This window comes from Asparagus officinalis, chromosome 3 (assembly GCF_001876935.1).
Source record: "Asparagus officinalis chromosome 3, Aspof.V1, whole genome shotgun sequence".
NCBI classification, from domain to species: domain Eukaryota; kingdom Viridiplantae; phylum Streptophyta; class Magnoliopsida; order Asparagales; family Asparagaceae; genus Asparagus; species Asparagus officinalis.
In genome coordinates, this window is record NC_033796.1 from 67,092,584 (window position 1) to 67,106,364 (window position 13,781).

Consider the following 13,781-nt stretch of genomic DNA (forward strand, 5'->3'; position numbering starts at 1 on the left):
TGATGAGGGAGAGGCGAGGTGGTGGTACAGGAGAAGAGGGAGAGAGAGGGGGTGACGACTGTGAATGAAATATGAGAGAGAGAGAGAGGGGTTTATATATATAGGGCTAAAGTTTATAATTAAAACATAATTAAGAAAAATTAAGGAAAAGAATAATTAGGGAAAATATTTATAATTATCAAAATCATTTAAATAAATATAAATTGGATTTTTAAATCGTAGAAAATTCTAGAAAATCGAGAAAATACAAATACTCTTTTGAAAATAATGATTGAATATTTTAAAATACCAAAAAAATTATTTTAACTAGTATCAAAAAATTCATGGTCATTACAATATGATTGAGCGTAAAGTATTGAACACACATAATATAAACTTAAACTAAAAATACCTAAGCTTGAAGGTCTTCAATATAGCTTGTCTTGGTAAACTTTGCGAATGAAGCTTAAACATGAATCTTTGACTTGAATTGCATTACTTCACTCCACTATTTTGCCAACCTCTATTGGATATGATCGTGAAAACTCTAGTCCATCCAACCTCTAACACATTGTTTGCCTAGAATAAATATGAAAACACAAATACTAAACAAATAATATTAGTTGTAAATTATTTGTTAAAACATCATCAAAACAAAAATTCCAACATAAGTCACTCTCTTGGACACTTCGTTGGTCGCCCATAGGGTGGCTGACCTAGCTATCTACTTCGGAGCCTTCTATCGACTCCTCACCTCCATCTTCTCCATTATCCACATCAAGGACCAATCATCCCCACTTAGCCTCAATTTCCTTCAAGATATCAAGGTAAGAGATGACTCAAGAAGGGTGATGGAGACGATTAGGTTTGGGTAGAGACTTGAGAGGAAGTTATTCCAAGAGACAATTAAAGCTAGCCTTGCACGCCAGTGCCAGCTCGACCTTGCCTAAAGGGATGTCATGATATGTCTCCATGACCTCCACTCGATTGTCCTCAAATTCAAGGTGGTTGAGGCGGTCCTACAGTATTTGCATTTCAGATCATTGCTTCTCGGCTTCAATTGCTACTTAGATCGCCTCCTTCTTGCCTCCTTCTTCAATCTTTCATGGTCACCGATCTCCTTTTTCAGTTGTGCTTGAAGGTTCTCCACCTCTTGACGAGCACCCTAAGAGCGCTCAAAGGTGATTGCACTGTCACGTCTCTTAAGCTCAAGCTTCTCATCTAAAAACACACCCGACCATCTCACTCGAGGATATCACACTGGAAGTGGCCAATTTCCTCTTTCAACTTGGTGATCATGGTCGGCTGCTTAGTACGGTACATCTAGAGCCCCTTGATCATTTTTTGGCGAGTCTCCAAATCACGACGCCACTTGTCGCTGCTCCACTTCCAAGCATCTAGCTCCACCTCCATAATAGCAGCTTTCTTCTTGGCCTCCTCCCGAGCTGTCTTTTTGTCCATTAGTGCCTCCTAGAATTTTTTGGAGATGCCTCGAGCAAGCTCGGGCCGAGAAAATAACTCATGCTCGACCAAGGTTCCCTACAGAAGGTAATTCTTGAGGGTTTGATGGAGACCTATAGTAAGCACCGCTGCAAGGATTTCGTAAACCTTCGGGAAGTAAAATTGCTCTAAGGCTCGAGACTAGGCAACCCGAGAATCTAGGACTGAGCTCCTTTTGTCATGCAACCTCTTAGTCACATATTGGTGCTCCTTTGATGGTTCTCTATCATATCGGGGGCAATCTATGGGCGTGCCGATTAGCATCTCCCTTAGCAGCCCCCACACGTTCGGGTCCTTCTCATCGATATAGTGGGGGAAGGGCCAATCGAAGTAGATCCCTAAAGCGGGAGTTAGAGCTGTCGTGGTCGAATCCATGGCTAGTAACGGCTGGGCCATCTCTTCTTCGGCCTTCTCCATGCCCTGCCTATGTGCCGATTCAGGTGGAGGAGGCTAGTCCGTCTCCTCTTCAACTCGTACTTTAGCCTCAATGGGCTTAACCACCTCCTCTTCTTGAATGGGCACCTCCTCTTCTCGAATGGTGGATGCTTCATCAAGGATCACAACCTCGGCTGACTCAAGGGTTGGAATACTAGGGGCTAAGGGATGTGGGACGACTTCTTAGTCTGGGATTAGGGGCATTCGCCTCAACCGCCTCCTCAAACCCAACCTAAATTGGATTGGCGCTCCCTTTAGGACATTGTTTGCTCACCTTCCGCAATCTCCTACTCTTCGTCTCTGACCTCTCGGCTTGAGCAGTAGCACTCGGCCCTTCTAGCTGAGCTGTGATTTTAGCAGCCTTCGCCGCCATCTCTTTAGCCTCCATAGGGGCCAGCTCAGCCCTTAAGCGCTTTTGGGGCCTGATCGCGGATCTTGACTGCCACTCCTTTGGCCCGTTGAGCGGGAGCACTAAAACAGCCTCTTGAATCCAATCCTTTTGTATCAGTGGAATGTTGGATATGCCGATTACTCAGAGAACAGCCGTCTCGAAGAGATTGCTGATCTCCCGAGACCTACCGTAAGATCGGACCTTTGTAAAGCCCCTGCTTCTCCTTATTTGTAAGCAGACCCAGCTTTAGCGTATCCTTATTTATCTTAGGCCAAGTCAGGCAAGAGAAGATGGGGTCGACCCTGAAAATTCACATGAACTTCTATTTACAATCCTTGTCGGAGTTGGCGGCATTCGACACAAAAGGCACGATCACGTTTGGTTTGATTTGTGACAGGGACACCTCCAATGTGTCATAGACTCGGAGGAATGGATGGAGTGGCAACCTGAGCCCATACTACAAGTGTTTAAGATAAATCGGAATCCTATTGCCGTCGTGATGATATATGACCTCTGATCTCTCCGGCGCTAACAAAGTGAGGGAACAAGAAATATCAAATTGATCAAAGTATGCATCAAGCTTAGTTGCATAGATCTTTGAGTAGAATAAGAGGATGAGATCGATCCATCTCGTTACGATCGGGGGTAGCAAAAGCACAGGCTATTTCTAATCGTCAAAATGCTGATCGTAATATGTTTAGTGCAGAAATCTAGGGTTTTTAGTAATAAAATTGTAATGGGAAACCACATCTCCGAAATGAGATATATATAGGCTGAGAATACAGACACGCGTCAAGATCAGAGTGGCTGAATCTTTAAAATATGGACAGTTAAGATCAACCTCAGAAGTCAAACCGGTCGTACAAGAAGAGAAGCATTATCTCCCCAATCAAAACGTCTTTCAGCTTGGAAGTTGAAGTAATGACGGCGCATCATAGCCACTGACATCAAGAGATCACTCGAACAATCATACGTCACTTTCCTTATAACTGCACCTCAAGAGTCACCAACCGATAACTATTTAACTTTCACTCGTACACGGCTAGCCGAGTTCAAGTGAAACGTGGCCACTGTTATAGCTTGAAAATAACTAAATGTTAATCTTCCTCGAGATATCGACATGTGTCCCCCATCAAACCAAATCAGTTTATGACTTAGACAACTTGAGTCTCCCTTACGGCCGACTCTTGGCTGACAACTCTCGAGACTAACTAAAAAGATAGTACTTGTCGTCTCACTCACAGAGCCGAGTCAAGAGGTGGTTTGACCTCAAACTCCGTAGTGACAACTGTCTATCCTCATCATTGCTAGTGTTGCGAGTCTCCATGAGTCATCACCCTTCATACTTACTCAATCTCCACCATAAGGATGACTTGTCGCATCAAGATCGACATGATTAGAGCCCAGATGACTTGATCCACTCCTGCAGCCAATTTCATAGGCCGGTAGCTCTTATGGCCGACTCAAGAGGCGATACTTGTCAACTCGTGGTGTTTGTCGGCCATCAGAGGAACGACTGAAGAGGTGGTAGTTTTTTCGGACCCCACGTCGATAGCTACCTGCCCTCGCATTAAAATGCTCTAACAGAGTCATCATGGCTCATCAGCCCCCAAAAGTCTTTGTACTAATCACCTAGATGACCGTCTTCGTCAGGGGCCGACACTTGTTACCACACAGGTGACTCATGCCACCCAAAACCGACACCTGTTACTGTCTGTTGATTCAGCTGCCTGCCTGGACTCGACCAAAATTACATATTTACCTCTCTTAGCTGGGTATAAACATAGGCTCATTGCCTACTGATCAGGAGGATCCTCAGGTCCCTAGGAAGCCACATGTATGCAACTTCTGCATACATAGAATTACTTTCAGTTCATTAGTATCTTCTCTGCTAAAGCTCAAATAGTAACTTGACTGTCATAGGAATAACATGAGAGCCCAACTCTAGTCCTCTAACGAGTGTTATTGTGCAACCCTCTTAGTAGATAAGCGACCGGACTTCAAGAAAGATGAGGGAACCTACATCATAAGTTCTCTCGGTTAACTCGGGATTAGCCGCTAATCTCATCCCTATTTGATAGCTGATATCAATAGCGTCTCTAGCCGCATGTCACAAAATTGTGGGCGTTCTCCACATGTCAATTGGCGTTTGATGCAGCGGGTTCAACTCACATGTCACAAAATCGTGGGCATTCTCCACAAGTCAATTGGCGTTTTTGATGCAGCGGGACCAACCCACATGGACTTGTCACCTTTCGTAACTTTGTGGTAGTGATTGTGATTGATCTTAACCCCGCACCATAAAGTTGTGGATGCACGGGGTAATGCCAATTATTTGGCATTAAGAGTGGGCTCCCAGACTTTTAGCTACGTTCGCGTGCGAGATTTCAAGTGGCGACGTTGTGCTTGCGCACGCGAAGAGATACGTCCCTTCACAATCCATTGCATTAAACGCATTTGATTCATTGCAAGGATCGTTGTCATTGCTAACGTGGCGGCGGCCCTTGCCTCGCGCTGGCGCAAGGCTAGCTAAGCCCACGTCAATGCGGAACTAGCTTGTTTGGGCTGAGTTAAATCCGATTTTTAACCCTACTTGACTAGGATTTTGTGGATTTTTATCCTTTGTAATTGTGGACTTATATAATGTCACACCTCATGACCCACATTCACATAAATGTACGAAAGGATGGTGGTACATACGCTAAATCCTAAAAGTACATGCCTAACCATTTTATAAATGCCACAATTATGATTAATCCCACACACATTCAAATACAATACACAATAATCAAGGCATAATAAGAAGGGAAAAATGCTATGAGGCCTATTTTATGAAATGGAACGTGACAAACCCCAACAAAGTCTAGAAGGCCCTGAACTTACATATTTAATTGAGTACCTATTTCTACTCGATTTAATAAAATTCTCTAAAGTTTAACTTTATTAGAATGTGATTTATTAATTAATCATGTATTGGAATTAACAGTAAAGGGAATTTGCATATAAAATCCTGAGACTTAAAAGAGTACAACAATTAATATTTGTAAATAGGTCCACCCCCCCCCCCCCCCCCCCAACTTAATCTTGGGGCTGGAGTTCTAAGCAGAAGATATCTAGAGAGAGGGAAGAATTAGCAAGAGAAAATAATCTTCGATTAAGGCAAGTAATTCTCCACTTGTTCTTAATCTTTATATGAGTTTTGTCTTGATCTCCATTCTTTGGTCATGATATAAAATTCTAGAATCTTGCACAACTTATGTTATGGTTCTTAGATGATGTTTTTCTAGATAATTTTAGACAAGTTAATATCATATTTGATAGGTTTTAATCCTACAACGATTGGTAGAAATTAAAAAAGCATGCACAAAGCCTACATGAAAACCCTAGTTCTTTATATTTTGTGTTTGTTGTTTTATGAAAATGTATAAAAACATAGTAATTTATGTTAGCTTGATTTGGTCATCTAAGACTAGGTCAAGCTAACATCTCCCACTTGACCAAATCAACCAAGTGTTATGCCTCCTACTATTCGTGAGATCAGATGTTTCTGCTTACCATTACTCCCACTATCCGTAGAGAGTAACTCTTATTTCATTATTCATGAAATTTTACTCGGACTTATTTATTCCTAAGTCTCATCAAACTCACATGTTTGATAAAAGATTCCGCTGGTATTCCTTTTGTGAAAGGATCAGCAATCATATCTGTAGTGGGGATATAAGTCACTTTGACTTCTCCCTTTTCTACAATATCTTGAATATAGTGATACTGGATCTCAATATGTTTTCCTTTGGAGCTATTCGCGCCACTATTGATTAAGCTAATTGCTACTTGATTATCACAATAAATATCAATAGGTTCTTCTAACAAATTGAGATCAAGATCAATCAAAAACCGTCTTATCCAGACAGCATGTGTAGTTGCCATACTGCAAGCTATATATTCAGCTTCTTGCGTATATCTAGCAACACACCATTGTTTCTTGCTACTCCAAGAAACTGCTCCTCCTCCAAAGATGAATAAGTGTCCCAAAGTGGACTTTCCATCATCTTTATCACCTCCGAAATCAGCATCAGAATAACCGAGGAGTTCAAGCGAATCAGCTTGATAAACTAATCTATGAGTCAATATACCTCTGATATACTTCATAATCCTTTTAACAGCTTCCCAATGTGCTGGTCCTGTATTACTTTGATATTGACTAACTAGATTCACAGCATAAGCTATATCAGGTCTGGTGCACAACATTGCATATATCAAGCTTCCAATTGCTTGAGCATAAGGAACATCTAATGGCTTCTGCCCCTATCCAGGGCTTTGCTTTTTACATAATCTCTTTCCCATAACCAACAGAGTTGGTGCCGGATTGAAATTCTCCATTCCAAATCTTTTAAGAACTGATCTTAAATATTTTTCTTTGTTTAAACTTAGCATTCTAGACTTTCTATCTCGAATTATTTAAATTCCAAGAATATATGATGCATCTCCCATGTCTTTCATCTTAAACTTTTTGCTGAGATCTGCCTTGGTTTAATTCAACATTTCTATGTCATTTCCAGCGAGCAGTATATCATCCACATATAAGGATAATATAGTAAACTTGCTCCCACTTTTCAAGACATATACACAATTATCTAATTTATTTTGAATAAAACCAAGTTTAGTAACTGCATCACGAAATTTGAGAAATCATTGTCTAGAAGATTGTTTTAAACACTACTACATATTTGCTCTAACGCAACGGTTCAAAACCGTTGCGCTAGCCATGGAACCGTTGCCCTTGAGCAAGTGCGACGGTTCTCAAACCGCCTCATTGTTCGCGGGAAAAATCGTATCTTTCTTTGTTGATTCCATTGCACTCAAGTAATCGTTTATCGGTTACAAAGATTCGGTCTTTTTATAAGATCCGGTTACAACGAGATCAAAAAAGGAAATAAAAATTACAACTTTTCTCTTTTGTCGAACAAATCACGAGCTCCTGTTTTGCGGTCGCTCGCTTGCGTGGGTTCTTCGCCTGCGCCGGGGTTTATCCGTAGACCACCGCACGATCTAGATCCGGTCGGATCTACGCTGTACGACGGGTATTATTTCACGAAGGAAATAATAGCCGGGGGGGATTGGTTCACCAAGGAAACAATCGCCCAAATCTCGGGATCAAAGACCAAGCTTTGATCCGGAGTATGCCTGCGTAGATCTGAGATCCGGTCCTCTCGAACTCTTGCCTTATTTGGCATTGACGATCGCCGAGCACCGGATCTGGATGAGCAAGTCCTCAAAGTCCTAAAGCTTCAATTTTTTTAGATCTGAGTCTTGAATCCAGCAGAGCTTCGCCTCCAAAAAAATCCAACCTTTTACAAATGAACCAAGGGGGCCTATTTATAGGCTCTCTGAACTGTGCCCGCGCACAGAACTGGGCCGGCCACCTATAGGTGGCCAAATTTCCAACCCTTTAAAATGAACCAAGGGGGGCCTATTTATAGGCTCTCTGAACTGTGCCCGCGCACAGATCTGGGTCGGCCACCTATAGGTGGCTCGGCTTTGGCCGAGCCACCTATAGGTGGCTCGGCCTTGGCCGAGCCCCCCTTAGGCGTGGTTTTCCGTTTTCGGTTTAGTCCGTGATCCGGTTCTGTGGTTTGATTTATCCGGACCTGAATCGTTGACCTGATTTGGCAGTTAATCCGATTCCTGATTTGGTAGTAAATCCACTTCTGAGTTCGAGTCCAAAACTGATCTTGATTCGATCGTGATTCGTCCGAGTCCGCCCTTGGATGGATGACTCGTTGACTCTTCAACCCGTTAGCTTGATTCCGCACACGAGTGGATCTATTCCGTTGTTTGCGTGCGATCCATTAACCTCGTCGCCTCGTTGGTTTGTCGGTTTGTGCTGAGCTGTGCTAAGGGATCTATAAGCAATTTTATACGCCTACAGATACCCCCTCCAAAGTATTTCAGCCTCGTTCTTTTATAGAAGAGTCTGGAATACTTTGGATATGATTGTCCCATCCTTCGGGATATTTTGAGTGGCTTCTATTCTTGATTCCTTCAATACTTCAGGCTATTCGGTGCCTTGTCGAATGTCTGTAAGGTTTTCGGTGCTGTATTTATTGTCTGACCGTTGTCGGAATTTCGAATTTGAAGTCGATTCCTGATTTTATGATCTTTAGCTCATGTTTGTTGGTTCAATATAGAACTGACTCTCGAATGTTGACGTTGAGGTTTTATTTGCGACGCGTTGTCCGGCGTAGTGTTGTTGAGTTATCCTTAAGAATATTCTCCAGGAACTTCTCAACCAAAAATAGGGAATAGTTTACACTCATATACCTTATTGGAGTAATTTTCGTGTCCGAATGAGCTGAACCGGTCTGATAATGAGCCAAAAAAAAGGCAGTAATTCGGCTCAAAAAATCTTTCGACCCTTCCGAATGTGTGGGGGAGGCAAGCATAAACAAAGGATTGAACCCTTGGTCGATTTGAAGTTGTTTCGATGCTCGATTCAGCTTCAATTTGAATTCTGGTTCGAATCTGGTTCAAATTGGTTCAACCTGGTTCAGGACTGGTTCAACCTGGTTCAAAGCTGGTTCAGGACTGGTTCAGACTGGTTCAGACTGGTCTGGTCTGGTTCAAGGCTGGTTCACATTATAAAAGGGGTTCTTTTTCCTCCTCTTTTCCTCCTCTAGGGCCGGCCCCCTTCTCCTCCTCTTTCTTGGATTCCTCTTCCCTCTTGCATTCTCTTTTCCTCAAATCTTTATAAATACCCTAGATCCATCATTCCCTTAGATCTTAGACTGAAAAATCCCTCAAAAATCTCTAAATAAAAATTTCTCTCAGGCCCCTCGAGCACGTGGTCTGAGCCTCCTTCAAGATTTGATTTTTGTCGGGTCTTCGAGCTTTCCCTCAGGTAAATCCTCCACAATTTTAGCATATTTCATGCTTAATTCAATTTATGAATTTGTGGGGTCGCATGTGAGGATTAGGGTTTATGATTTGGCGCCTCGAGCTCCTCTTTCAGGGGGTAAAATTTGGAGCTCTGAGGGATTTAATTGAAATAAAAAAGAAACTTCTTTTCTGGATCTGATCCCTAATTTGTTTCGCAGATCATCATGTCGCGTGTCCCGAGAGGTCGCTCCCCTGTTGCGTCGGCTGATGGCGTGCCTCCCTCATATGCTGGTGAGCTAATTTTTGGAAATTTACAAATTAGTCCATTTTACCCCACGTTGTTCTCCTTGGTGAGGATCGACGCTTTAAAGATATGTTTTGCTTGGTCAAAACCATATCTCAAAATAAAGGGGGCGTTTTGACGCTGCATTGTGCCTTATAAGGCAGTGACATATTGCCGATATACCCTATCTTATGAATGCACAACGTGGCCAAATCGTCTCACCCTTTATAAGGCAATGACTCTATCTTACTCATTCGTAAAATGAGTTCAATTTCCTTTTATAACTGGAATTAACAAACGTTTAATTGCTTGTTTTCAGCTGAGTATCCTTCCGGAGCATTTTCATCTCATGCGGTGAACGGACGTCGTGGGGATGATAGGAGGATGGTGAGACCCGAAATCATCCTAATATCCGACGATGAAGGGGAGGAGGATCCTATTGCTGCAATTATGTCTGACTAAGAATCTATCCTCCCGGTCTCCGAATCCGTGCAGGGCATCCTCCAAAAAGTAGAGAAGGTTATGCAACACACGGCCACCGTCATTATTTCTGGACGGGGAAGATTTTATGATTTGCTCCCTTTCATAACATATAGTCTTAAAGACATTCAGCGTGTAGGTGGCATCCGGCTAGCTGGACGATGTGAGTTAAGGTTGACTTGCTTAGAGGAACTCATGTATCGTTTGGAAGAGCTAGTACACTTCGACTCACATGATGAGGTCACACCGCTCATGATCGATGCTCAGATTCAGAGGATGCACGAGCGTAAGGCCCGAGCGAGACGCATATCAGAGCAAGAAATCATCATTGCGAACTTGTACGAACGGCAACGTCTGCCAAGCTTCAGAAGGAAGAAGAGGAGAAGGTTCGAGCGGAACACGCAGAGGAACTTGCCACTGTTAAGGCTAAAATTGCTTCCTTCAGTTTGTTAGATCTGATTTGAGACGTCTTCTTGTATCTCAACTTGGTCTGATTTTATTAATAAAACAAAGTCTTTTCTTTAGCGCACTCCCCTTTTTATCGTTATGTTTCTCTGTTGATTGTGATCCCAACGATTATAATACTTACAGGATTTTTGGCAAACCCTCAGCCCTAAACGGGTTTGATAAGCCTTTACCGATTACCGTTTGAGTCGGGCTAGCATGCAGATTGTCTAAATCCGTTCCGCATGTAACGTTGTGCTAAGAGAGTGAATTCTCTGAGACTTTGTGCTATGATGTCGAATACATAGACTTCGCCATTATTACGGGAATAGGCTACCCGGCGACACGTGTTAGGGATTGACTTTAGGATTTTTGGCTAACCCCCAGCCTTAAACGGGTTTGATAAGCCTTTACCGACTACCGTTTGAGTCGGGCTAGCATGCGAATTGTATAAATTAGTTCTGCATGTAACGTTGTGCTAAGAGAGTTAACGCTCTTAGTGCTACGATATTGAATACGTAGACCTCGTCTTTCTCACGGGAATAGACTACCCGGCGACGCGTGTTAGGCGTTGTCTTCTGGGTTTTTGGCTAACCCCCAGCCTTAAACAGGTTTGATAAGCCTTTACCGACTACCGTTTGAGTCGGGCTAGCATGCGAATTGTATAAATCCGTTCCGCATGTAACGTTGTGCTGAGAGAGTGAATTCTCTTAGACTTTGCTGCTACGACTTCGAATACGTAGACTTCGCCATTGTTATGGGAATAGGCTACCCAGCAACGTGTATTAGACGCTGACTTATCTCTATTTAGGTTTCGGGATAAAATACCCCAGAATCGAACTCTGGTGTCTTCTTCTTCGGAGAAAGACTAAACCGGCGACGCGTGTTAGGCGTCGGCATATCCTTTCTTAGGATTCAGGATGAAATTCCCCATGCGTGTAAGGCATGGATTTTGGTGTTATTAATCACAACCTGCAACAATGCTGAATATGTGAACGGGTGTTCTTTTTAACGGTTAAGAACTAACCGGCAGCGCGGGTTAAGCGCAGACTTATCCTTGCTTAGGTTTCAGGATAGGATACCCCAGAATTGAACTCTGGTGTCTTTTTCTACGGAAAAAAGACTAAACCGGCAGCGCGTGTTAGGCGCAGACTTATCCCTGCTTAGGATTCGGGATAAACTTCCTAGGATGAATCCTAAATTGATAAATTTGGAAAAGATCAGTACGGGAAAGGAAGAATTTTATATTCTATTTCCCGGTCTTCTTTTAGGGTGAAGGCGAACCCGAATACAAGGAAGGAAGAATTTTATATTCTATTCCTTGATTCTGGAAAGGAAGAATTTTATATTCTATTTCCAGCGCAAAAGAAACTAAAAGTGGGATCTCCACTCCGAGAATCTGGAAGATCTAGATAAACTTACCTTTTATAGGACTGGTTATCTGATCGAAAGAGGAGTTCTTCGTTTATCGAAGTGGAATTTCAACGTCGGTTATAACCATGAGAAGGCTTAACCGAAGAGAAAAAGGATGGAATTCTTTCGTTTATCGAAAGGGGACTCCGAACTGAGGGTGAACCTCTTGTTCATGAAAAGAGTCAAGAGGGCCAGAAAGACATTTTTGGTGGACTCACTGTCAATTAAAATTGATCAGCGAGGGATTTTGATGGTAAAAAAAAATGATTTTGGGTTATCCTCTAGAATATCAAGTGTAATATTCTTCAAGGAACTTCCCGGTAAATGGGTTATCCTGAATGTACTAGGGGTAGTACTTTTTCAAGAACTTCCCATTTATTGGCATTAATTGCCTGGTGCCTTCTTGAGTAATCAGGCGATATGCACCGTTTGAGTAGACTGTGTCTATCACAAACGGTCCTTCCCACTTGGGTTCGAATTTACCTTTCTTCTTGGAGGTGAGAATTATTGGTCGGCGAGCAGCGAGGACCAGATCTCCTTCCTTGAAGCTTCTCTGTCGGACTCTTTTGTTAAAAGCCCTAGACATCCTGGCCTGATAAAACTCAATGTGTTGTTGAGCTTCCAAGCGCTTTTCATCCAACCTTTCGAGTTCTTCGAGACGTTTCTAATGTTGTTCTTCCGTCGTCATCTCGGTTGTGAGAGCGATCCGAAGGGATAGGATTTGAATCTCCAATGGTAGCACAGCTTCACATCCGTATACCAACGAATATGGGGTAGCTCCCGTAGGTGTGCGTATAGTGGTGCGATAAGCCCAGAGTGCTTCACCAAGTTTATCGTCCCAGTCTCGTTTATTGGTCTTCACAAGCTTTGACAAAATCTTAATGATCGTCTTGTTGAAAGCCTCAGCTAGTCCGTTTGCGGCGGGATAATAAGCTGTCGACGAAATATCTTCAATTTTGAACTTGTCACAAAACCTGATGAAGGCGTTGTTTATGAACTGTGGACCGTTGTCATGAATGATCCGTCTTGGCACGCCGTGTCGGTATATGACATGATGCTTGATGAAATTGATGACGTTGTTCGTCTTCACTTCTCTGAGCGGAATTGCTTCAGCCCACTTTGAAAAGTAATCCGTGATTGCAAGAATGAATCGATCACCTTTGACTGAAGGGGGAAAAATAGGACCGACAATGTCCATACCCCATGTCTCGAACGGCCATGACGTGGTTGACCTGTGCAACTGCTCTGGCGGTTGATGCATATAATTCGCATGTATCTGGCAAGCGTGGCATTCTCGGGCGTATTCGATTGCGTCACGAACCATTGTTGGCCAAAAATATCCCATTCTCCTGATGCGATCATACAGTTTGGGACCGGGCTGATGCGCACCACATTTTCCTTCGTGCGCTTCCTTAAGAACTTCTTCTGCTTCTTTGTTCGAAAGGCATCGGAGTAATAAACCATCGTACCCCCTACGATATAATGTACGGGTCTCGATATTATAGAAGAATCTTGATGCCCTTCGGTGGATTGATTACCTTTCTTTTACATCCTCTGGCAAAATACCATATTGGACGTAGTCAATGATAGGAAAGCACAAATCTCGGGACTCAGACCCAATTTGAGTTGAATTCACCTCCTTGGCGTTTATGTCTCCATCATCTTCTTCTTCAATATCCGTATTGTATACGAGTATGCAGAGCTGATGCGTCCTTACTGTGACCAATAGTTCAGTTTCGGGGGGCTGCGTAAGTGATACTGCTAGTGCTGCCAGTGCATCCGCATAAGCGTTCTGGAGACGAGGGATGTGTTCAATAAAGAATTCTTCAAAAGATTCTGCCATTTTAATGGCCTCCTGGTGGTATGGGATCAGGTCTTGGTTCCTGACTTCATACTCTCCCCGGACTTGGTTGACTATCAACTGAGAATCCCCAAAAGCTTCGAGATATTCGACCCCCAGCTCCTTGGCGAAACTGAGTC